The 10534-nt window shown below is 50.3% G+C and overlaps 1 long non-coding RNA gene across 1 annotated transcript; it reads right to left on the bottom strand.

Moving 5' to 3' along the window:
- Positions 1-3142: 3142 nt before the first annotated feature.
- Positions 3143-9144, bottom strand: LOC120324749. The gene is made up of 2 exons (XR_005566279.1): positions 4520-9144; positions 3143-4063 (listed from the first exon to the last, which is right to left on the bottom strand). It is a non-coding gene; the product is annotated as an uncharacterized LOC120324749 (long non-coding RNA).
- Between the last annotated feature and the right edge of the window lie 1390 nt (positions 9145-10534).

Raw genomic sequence — 10534 nt, forward strand, 5'->3', positions numbered from 1 at the left:
TTGCTGCTTCTTAGCACAGGATCTGTTCAGAAAAGGAAAGCACAGGGAACAATTAAGACAGCCCCCTCTCAGCAAAGCCAGTGCAGTTTTCAGGGAAATCCCCTCCAAGTCAAGGCCTTTCTTTTCTCTGGTTTGTGCTCTCTGAGGGTGCTGTGAGGAGCAGGAGCTCTGCCCATGTGCTGCCAAGGACTCAGCTTTGCTCTGCTGCAGTGCAGACATGGAGCTGGTTTGGGACAGCTCTCATGATCACAGGGGATGTCACATGGAACCCAGGTTTGATGGAAAAGTTCAATTCCTGTTCTGTTGTCTTGGAGCAATTTGGGCTGCAGAAGAGAGGCAGAGTGTATCCTTAAATAATTTTGACAGGATTTTTTGGTTACAATCATAACACCTGGGGTGTGTTTTTTTAGGGGCAAATTTTTCTCATGACAAATCTGAAGAGTGTTGAGACAGGACAGGCAGAAGGGCTGAGCTCTCCGTTGCTTATTGCAGAGCCAGGAGAGCTGCAGTGCCTCTCAGCCTGTTTCCCATCTGCTCTGCACTTTCCCTTGTGCTGCCTTGAAGATGACTTCACACACAGATTCATCTTTAAAAACCCCACCAAGATCTGTGCTGAGAGCAGGACAGCGCTGCTTGAAAGGGCAGCTCTGTGAAGTGTCCCCTGTGCCAGCCCAGAGGTGCAGCTGTGCTGGACAGAGCAGGACAGGAGCCCTCCTGCAGAGAAGCCAAGGGCTGGGACAGGAGAGTGCCCACCCCCAAGGGAAGGCTCAGCACTGCCCAGGATCCTGTGCTCATCTCTGATCCTGCCTGAAATATTCACCTCTGAGAGTAAAAGAGTTGGAATTTCAGTGCAGCCTCCTGACCTGAGAGAACAATGTCTCTGCTACAATGCCTAAGCAGGAAACACACCTCAGGACTAATTCCTTTCTGTAGCCCCTGTCTTTTGTGAGCTTTGCAAAAACTTCTCCATTCAATGTGGTGTAGTGGTCTGGAGCTGTGAGCAGGTCTGACCCTGTAACACTGAGACATGGAAAAGGTTCTCCCTCAGCTGCCAGGTTTCCTCCTTGCCCACAGCCCTTCTGCCCCAGCCCTGGCAGCAGCTCCCCGGGCTGGCTGAGAGCTGCCCCTGGCAGGCAGCAGAGTCCCTGCCCAGCACAGCGCCCTGGGCTGCAGGACCCTGCTCTGCCCCACAGCCCTGGGCACCCCTGGCTGCACCCCCAGCTTCACAGCTCTTCCAAAGTGCCCCAAAACAGCCCCTGCTCACCCATCCCATCAGCTGGGGCTGGGCCAGCTTTAGGAGATGCCTCCAGGAGCTGCCCCTGCAATGCCCTGCAGCCACAGACTCACCGTGTGCAGCCCTGCCAAGATTCCTCCTGCAGGGAGCTCTCAGCCCTCCTGCCAGTGCTGAGCCCCTGGAAGCTCTGTCTGTGCCCTGCTGGTGTCCCTGAGCTGCCCTGGCAGTGCCCTCAGCCCTGCTGGGCTGTGCAGAGGAGCTGCTCACCAGCAGAGCTGTCTCTTTGAAGCTCTTCTTGCTTGCCAGGAGCTCCCTGTGTGCCAGGAGCCCGGCCCAGCTCAGCAGCACAGCAACAGCCCCAGGCATTTCATGACCCTTGGGGGGTTTGATGTTGTTTACATGAGACTCAGTCTCTGAAAGTTCAAACAACTTTTCAAGAAGTAAAAATGAGATTGAAACACTGAAGTTTCTTGTAGTGCTAATGAGTCTCACTGAGGGACACAACCGAGAACTTCTCCCCAGGTTCCAGTTGGAGCAGAAAACTGCAGACAGTGATGACAAGGATGGACAAGCAAGGGAAAGGTGGCTTTGTTGCTGAGGAAACCTGGATGTGTTTCATTAATCTGAAGGGGCAAGGCCTTACCACCAGCCCTTGGGAAGGCAGATCCCGTCCCTGCCTCATTCCTCAGGGCACTTCCTGGGGCACTGGGATGTGGGATGTGCAGTGCCAAGGGCAGGACCATGGGGTGGCACCTGCCAGGCTGCTGAGCAGGGACAAGGAGGCCATGAGGCCCCAGGGCTGCAAGGGGCACTCCCCTCCTCCTGGCATCAGGGGCACAGACAGCAGCCATGGCCAAAGGCCTGCAGAAGGTGGCTGTGTCAGGGCCTTTCAGCTTCTCCCCCTCCCTGTCTCCTCTCCAGCCCAGGCTGTCCTACGGTGTCCATGCCCTGCCCCTTTCCCTGCAGGCTGTCGTCATCCCCCCGGCTGCCCCACCTGGCTGGCACCTTCCTGCACTGACATCTCTGCGTCCTCCCTGGCTCTTCCTGGGCACACAAAGTCTTGGGCTCATCCCGACTCCTTCTGGGTGATGTGTTGCACCACAGCACTGCCCTTGGAGGGAAATTCTTTTCTCCTCGTGCCAGCCTGGACCTCTCCAGCTGCACTTGGCATTAATTCTTTCCTTCTCATGCTGTTTTCTGCTACAACAAAAGCATTCACCCTTTCTGAAGCAACTCTTCGAGCACTCCCAGGGTTCTCTGCTGTCCTCTGCCTGCACACCACTGAACCTATGACTCCTTTGCCCCCATAGAGTGGTCATGTTTGAGACCTCCAAACCCTGGGAAATCTCTGAGCACTCTCCGAGGTGTCTGCAGATGAAAACATGGTCTAAGATACTCACAGGGATACATTTTACCAAGGCCTGTAGTGGCAGAACATGGGGCAATGGCTTTGAACTGAAATAGGGGAGCTTTATACTGGATAAAATGAAGAAACACTTACCAATGGGGCTGGCAACAACTGAAAGAGAAGAGTATGTCCCATCCCTGGATTTGTCCAAGGTCAGGAACTTTGAGCAGCCTCAATTAGTGAAGATGTCACTCTCCATGTCCAGGGACTTGGACCACATGAGCTTTTATGTCCCTTCCAAGACAAACCATTCTGTGATTCTTTGGGTGCCAAACTCCCTCTTAAAAGAATTTCTGTTGCTAGGACATGAATTACCATGTTTTTGCAGACCTTTTAAACCCAAAAGGTAAAAATCAATTCAAATAAAGTTCCAACATCTCTGCGTGAGAGTTTCATCAAATGGGTCAATCGCAGAGCCTCCCAGGATGACCTTGCCAGTTGAAGATGGGGTGTCAGTGTAGATTCGTGACGGCCGATAAAGATACAAGGAGTCAGTTATGTGCAGGAAAGATGTCTTCCTTTTATTTTCTCATCTGCTTTTTTATACCCCTTGCTAGCAGCAAGCAGTATCCGTATTTTGGGTAAGCAAGCAACAGCGTTTTCATTGGCTAGGATCTATGGGCGATACATTTGGCAAAGCTCAAGGCCTTATTGCAGTTCCCACATCCTAGGCCTACCAACTTTACAGTTTCCCTTTGTTTTCTCCATTAGGGCTGCGTACTGACTTCCTTATCATCAAGGATACACCCGAAACTTTTCCCAGTCAATATCTCCATCCTGGGAGCCAATAGACCCGCTATTAACCCCATCAATTCCCCCTTTCTGTAATTGTGCAAGAAATATTCCCTGTGTCATCTTTTGCAGGGCCCTTTGCAAACACGACACAATACATGGTAACATTACCTGCACAACCACGACTATTATCAAAACTAACCAACCCCCGTTTTGAGTAAGGACAGTAACCAACCCGAAATGCCAGTCGTTTACATTTGCGATGCAGCTCTGCGCAGAAGCATTACAAGCCTTTGTTGCTACCTCAGGTAATTGTGTAACATTAGAAACAAGTTTCACTGCATCAGAGTTATTTACAGGTGCCCCAACAAGGCATGTGTGAAAAGGTAGCTCTGGTTTCACCAGGGAGGCACAGAAGGTAGTCTGGTTCAGTGCTTTCATCACGGTCACCCAGACGTTGTGGCTGTTCCACGGGCTGAGTCGTTCGAGCTGTTCCGCGTAGGAGTCATCACTGCCGGTTCCCCCCAGGCAAAAAAGGACACACACACCGAGCAGGAACCCACCATGGTCCATCATCTGCAGAGACACAGCGTAACCCTTTCCCCAGGTTATCAGTTGATGAGGGCCAGACCACTGTCCAGACACCTGTACCTGAACGGGAGCAGGAGCGGTCACGGGTTGACATGACACTAATGAGGAAAATGCAAAAAGAGAGCAGGGAAATGAGAATCCAGGGGAAAACTCAAAAAATTTAAAACATCAACAGCTTTGTCTAAACGGGCTTGAGGGGGCTCACCATGCATTCCCCCTTTCTGTTTCTGAAGCGGACGCTTCAGAGAGCCATGCATGTGTTCTACAATAGCTTGCCCCGTAGGAGAGTGAGGGATGCCAGTAACATGAGACACTCCCCAGTCATTCAAAAAGGTTTGAAATTTCTGAGAGCTATAGGCAGGGCCATTGTCAGTCTTCAGCTGCAATGGGACACCAAGGGTAGCAAAAGCTCGTTGAAAATGACGAATCACATCAAGAGCAGGCTCACCTGCATGAGCAGTAGCACAAACAGCATGAGAATATGTACCAATAGAAACATGCACAAATTTGAGACGTCCAAATTCTGGGACATGAGTAACATCACTTTGCCATACCTGTAAAGCTTGCAATCCTCTAGGATTGGCTCCATAATAGACAGGGACATTCTGACCCTGGCAATCAGGACAGGCAGCCACAATAGAACGAGCAAGGGATTGTGTAACGCCAAACTGTCGCTTGAGAGCAGTACTGCCTTGGTGAAAAAACTGATGTGAGAGGAGAGCCTGTTGTCGCTTGTCTGGAACAGGCCCGATCTGTGCAGGTGCTACGAGAGAGTCTGCTCGAGCACTACCCTCAGTAAAAAATCCAGGCAGTGAAGTGTGACTGGGAATATGAAAAACAAAGTAAGGAGCAGTACGAGACTGTAGAGTTCGTCACAATATTAACAAAACCTGAAAGAGGAGACGACCATCACAATCAGAAAGAACTACTTGATCTGAACGCTGTACAAGTCCTGCCACACAAGCCGAATCTGTAACAAGATTAAAAGGCTGAGGAAAAAGTTGAAATGCCAAAGTAGCAGCACGGAGTTCCACAACTTGTGGAGACCCGGATTGTTGAACAAGTTCATGTTGCCATCCTGTGGGTGTACACCAGACCACAGCAGCTTTTCCTGTTTTCCCCGAACCATCTGTAAAAAGAGTGAGTCCTTCCACTGGTTCCGTAGATGACAGCAGCTTTTGTCCAACAGGTACTTCACTAAAAAATTTCAGTAAAGGGTGTGAAGGTAAATGATAAGCAATTTGTGCCTGAAAATCTGCCATAGCAGCTTGCAATTCATATTTGTGATTCAAACACCACTCAAAATACCAGGATTGTACAGGTAAAACAATACAACTAGGATCTCTGCCAATTAATTCAATGCACCATTTTCATGCTTTCATGATAATCTCAGCAAGAAGTTCAAACAGGCCAGGTGCTGTTTTCTGAGATCTTGAGGGTAAAAACAACCACTCAAGAATGTGTAGAGGATCGTCCCAGGCCTCGTTCCACTGAACAAGGATCCCACAGGGGAAGTTCTGATCTATGAGAACAAAAAGCTGAACAATTTGAGACAAATCAATGTGAGAAACAAATCGTTCTGTTAACAATGTTTCTACCTGCCGAATGATCTGAACTGCTTCCTGAGTTAAGGATCGTGGTTCCAATGGATCTGTGGAATGTTTGAGCAGTGCCAAAAGAGGTTGCAGTTGTGAATTTGTAAACCCCAAATAAGGGCATAACCAATTTAACGAACCTGCTTATTTTTGAACATCAGTTAGGGTATTGATAGGCAATTGTAACTGAATAGGCTGAGGCCTTACTGCTCTTTTAGTGACAAGGAGGCCCAGATATTTCCAAGGGTCTGCAGTTTGTATTTTCTCTGCTGCAATGACAAGGTCAAAAGACTGAAGCGATTCTTTAGCTGCATTTGCAACTGCAGACAATGTTTCTTTTTGCCGAGAACAGAATATCATCCATTACAAATCAGGATGAAATGAGCTGCAATGTAACACTGTGTAGTTCCCCCCAGCCCCACAACACCTGAATCAGAGGACACCAGAGGCCAAGAGCTTGGCCAATTATACATGGAGATGATGCTTATATCAGCACCGGTATCGAGTAATCCAGTCACCTTAACAGCAGAAGGTGAAGCTTTCCCATTATGCAGTTCACAAGTCATCTGTGGACGTTTGTGTGAAATAGTCTGTGACCAATATACTTGTGGAGGTCCTGTTGATCCAAATCCTCTAGCATGTCTCTCCTGGTTCTCTGTCCTGGGAACACAACTCACAAAAGGCACAAGTTGAGCAATTCGAGTTCCTTTTGGAATAGTAACAGGAGGGTAGGGGGTAGAGACCATGGCACAGATTTGTCCTGTATAGTTTGCATCAATTACCCCAACATGTACAATTATCCCAGAAATTGTGCTACTTGAGCACCCGATTAACAAAGCACTCAGTCCAGTCCGATAGGTCCCTTAAGGGAACCTTGACAATATCTGTAGAAGAAATTGTTACTGTTGCAGAGGTGGACACATCCATACTGGCTGCTCCGCTGGTTTTCCCTGTGAGCTGGTAGCAGGGGGGAGCATCGGGGGGGTGCATACGGGTTGTACTGTGGCAGTGAAGGTACTCGTGTCTGAGCGCGCCTCCTCCTCGCGCTGGCATTCCCGTGTCCCTGGAGAGGCTGCCCATTGGCATGAAACTTAGAGCCACGTTTAGCAGTGTCCTAGCTTCCCACAGCGGTTACAATGAATACCAGGAGGATTAGGTAGACCTTTGGCTTTTCCCTGTTGCTTTAATCAGGGCAGTCAGCTTTAAGGTGTCCTTCTCTATTACAGTTACAGCATCGCGGGGTAGGACGCAAAATTGCAGCAAGGGCAGTCATTTGGTGATCCACAGTACCCACTTTGGAACATATCAGCCACAGACGGGTCTCCTGGCAACGCATCCATAATTTTCTGACAATTTTCGTTTGCATTATCTTTTGCTAACTGCTTTAGGAGAGCCTGACGCAGGACTTCATCATCCACCTGCTTCTCTAATGAAACTGCAATACGTTCAACAAACTTTAAATAAGGTTCCCTTGGTTCCTGTTTCACTGTTGTATATCTAGGACGAGGGGAAGCAAGCTCCATAGTTTTAGTCAGAGCTAACATTCCCACCTGCTGACGTTGTTGTAACACAATAGGATCCCACTGGGCCTGTAAATTGGTGCTACAAAAACAATTTTCCCCAATAAGGCTTCCACTCCTACACCCAGTCTGGGGTCCCCTGGAGGAAGTCTCATATTCTCCATAGTTGTTCTTTCAGCCTGTTTTTGCCAGTTAGAACTAAACACTTCGTATTGTACAGGTTCAAATAAAACTTGAGCTAGATGGTCAATATCATAAGGAGCGAGCAAATCAGCATTAATTGCACGAATCACACGTATAACTTCAGAAGAATTCACACCATATTTTGCCACATACATTTGCAAATCCTGAACAGCTTTCCAAGCAAATACATAATGTTCATCTTGCTTGCCAGAGTTAGAAGTTGCCTTAAAAACAGGATAAGCTTCTACTCCTGGCTCTATTCCTGGAACAAATGCAACGTCCTTCATAGCTTGTGAGGGGTGCCCGATCTTGTCTAACAACTCCCATTCCCCCCTTTTTGCAGCTTGTACACGCACCATCTCCTAGGATGACGTGGCATGACTGTGACAGTGGCGACTGCCGGCAAAGTCCATGGATCAGAGAGCGTTCGTGTCTTTCGGCTCTGGGACCCCTTATGTACAGGACGGAGGCATTTTCAGCTTCCTCCCTGTCTGCATCATCTGCTGGGGGGGCATCCTCATTGTTTTCATCAGTGTCCTCGTCCTCCTCCTCCTCCTCTGGCAGAGGAACAGCGGACGCTTGCCTTTGCTTAGCTTTAAATTCCTCCACAAGTTCCATAGGTGTCTTACACCGGTAAGGGACTATAGCAGTAGGGGATTTGTATTTACAAAGAGTTTTAACTGGCTTGTGGGGTGCAGGATAGTGAACTTTCAAACCTTTCGGGGTTTTTAGAGCCGGACTCTTGGTAGATTTTTTTGTATGTGTATCCGAATGCCACACTGTTTCTTTTTAACTGCTAAAGGAAGCAGTTCATTATCAGAGGGGGAGGTAGCAGGCAGTGATGCTGCAGCAACTGAAGTTCCCTCCTCCCCTTCGAGTCCTTCTGTATCTGACAGAGGCTCTGTTTCAGGCAACTGAATACCTTCTGAAACTTGTTCATTAAGCCAGTCTTTTAAAGTCTCAACCAATACATGCCAGGTGGCAGGTAAACCTTCTACTTCCTTAGTACTCTTAGAACCCTTATAAAACTCTTTCCACAGTTTATCCCCACTTTCTCCCAAGTCTTTACTCTAAATGCAACTGATGTGTTAGCTTCAAAACCTTGCTTTCGACACCATAGCAGCAAACATTGCTAATCATAATCATCAACAGATACACTTTTATGCTTTAGGAAGTGCTTCCAAGTGGACAGCAACAACTTTTCCTCTTTAGACATCTGATTCCCATTATCATAGACTTTGTTCTTGGCAGCTCACCATTTCCAGGTGTCAGTAGTTCTCAGGTCTGGGCCCAGGCAGTTTCCTCACTGCTCTCAGCTACGCCAAGCTCCGTCACCACCATCCGTCACCCGATGGTCAGTAACGCAGTATCACGTCGAGGGTCAGCACAGGCTTCCCTTACCAGTGAGTCCGTTCGTGTTTGGTCAATTCAGAGCTGCTGGTGAAGCTCTTCCCACACTCCCCACACTTGTAGGGCCTCTCCCCAGTGTGGAGGCGTCGGTGGATGACGAGGGTGGAGTTCCGCTTGAAGCCCTTCCCACAGTCGGTGCAGCGGAAGGGCCTCTCATCCGTGTGTGTCTGCTCATGCATGAGGAGATGTGTACTGGTCTTAAACCTCTTCCCACATTCCAAGCACTTGTAGGGACGTTCCCCAGTGTGCATGTGCTGGTGGGCGCGGAGGTGGGAGCTCCGGCTGAAGCTCTTCCCACATTCCCCACACTTGTAGGGCCGTGCCCCAGTGTGGATCACCTGGTGTCGGATCAGGGTGGGGCTAGCATTGAAGCTCTTCCCACATTCCCCACAGGTGTAGGGACGTTCCCCAGAGTGGATGTGCTGGTGGCTGAGGAGGTGGGAGCTCTTCCTGAAGCTCTTCCCACATTCCAAGCATTTGAAGGGTTTCTCCCTGCTGGGAGGCTGCTCAGGGACCACCAGGTCAGAGCTCCAGCTCAAGCTCCGGCCGCCTTCTGAGCACAGGCTGGCTCTTTCCTCCTCAGAGCACCCTGGGATGGCTTTGGAGCCCCTCCTGCGGGGGGATCTCCGGCCCTTTTCCTCCCCGCTGCCTTCCTGCGCCGGGGAGCCCTTCAAAACGGCCTCTCCCACCAGGGTCTCACGGGGGGATTTGTCCTCCGGGCTCTCCGTCCTCACCTCGGGGCCTGGGGCAGGAAGCAAGAAGGACAGGCAGGGGATTTGCCTCCGGCCCACAGGGAAGGCCAAGGACATCCCCCCAACTCCGGCCCCGGCAGGACGGCGGCGCCAGCGGGGTTGTCCTGCAGCCGGGGCCATGCTCGGCTGACAGAGCCAGCACAACACCCGCCCAAAGGGACACTGACTTCCTCCTCACCTGCCTGGGGGGACCAAGGCATCTTCCTCTTCCTCGCAGCCTCCTCCTCCATCCGCCCAAGCCTTGGGAAGGACAAATCCTGATGGGGGGGGAAAACAAGGGCTGAGCGCGTTGGCTTGGGGGTTCCTCCTGCCCAAGTCCATCTCTAGAACTCACCGGGCATCCTGTGACCATAAAAACCTCCAAAACACTAAGATTCAGACCAAGAAAAACCCAAAACACTCAGATTCACGCAAAAACCCCTCAGAAATAGCAAGAAGACCCTTAATTCCCCAAACTGCAAAAAGTTGAAATTCAGCTAAAAATACTCCAAAATATGAAGATTATCCCAAGAAATTTCTCCCAGAAGTTCCTCCTCTTTCATGTCTCCCCTCTGGGGTTCGGAGGGTCTCCCCTGTCTGGGATGCTGGGAGTGTTGGGGGTCCCAAGGGTCCCTTCTCCTCTGATTCTCGCCTTCAGGGAACCGCGTTCCCAGATATTCCCCCTCTCCAGGTTCTCCACTCTGTTGTCCTGGGGATCCCAGAGGCCCCCACTATCCAGGCTTTCCTTTCTCTGCTTCCACCGTTTCAGTGGTGGAAGTGACCTGGGTCACTTCTCTCACCCATTTCTCATTGTGGCTGCTCCGCTGATCCGACAGCAGCAGGAAGGGGGGAGCAGGAACAGGAGCAGCAGGAAAACAAGTGCCTCCCCCCTCATCCTGTGGATGCCCAGGAAGAGGGAACTTGTCCCAAAGATCCGGGGGGAGCACAGGGGGTCAGGACATACTCAGGCTGCCAGCACAGATTTCCCTGCAAAGTCTGCAGTGAGTCAAGCTCTGGAGAGGAAATTGTGCCCCATGGATGGGATTGCAGAGGGGCCCTCAGGTCCCCAGCAGAAATCAACAACCAAGAACAGACACAAAAGGACTCCCCGAAAGATTTCGGGTGGAGTG

The sequence above is a fragment of the Pipra filicauda genome, unplaced genomic scaffold (assembly GCF_003945595.2).
Source record: "Pipra filicauda isolate LSUMZ 115617 unplaced genomic scaffold, ASM394559v2 scaffold687_size377397_pilon, whole genome shotgun sequence".
NCBI lineage: Eukaryota > Metazoa > Chordata > Aves > Passeriformes > Pipridae > Pipra > Pipra filicauda.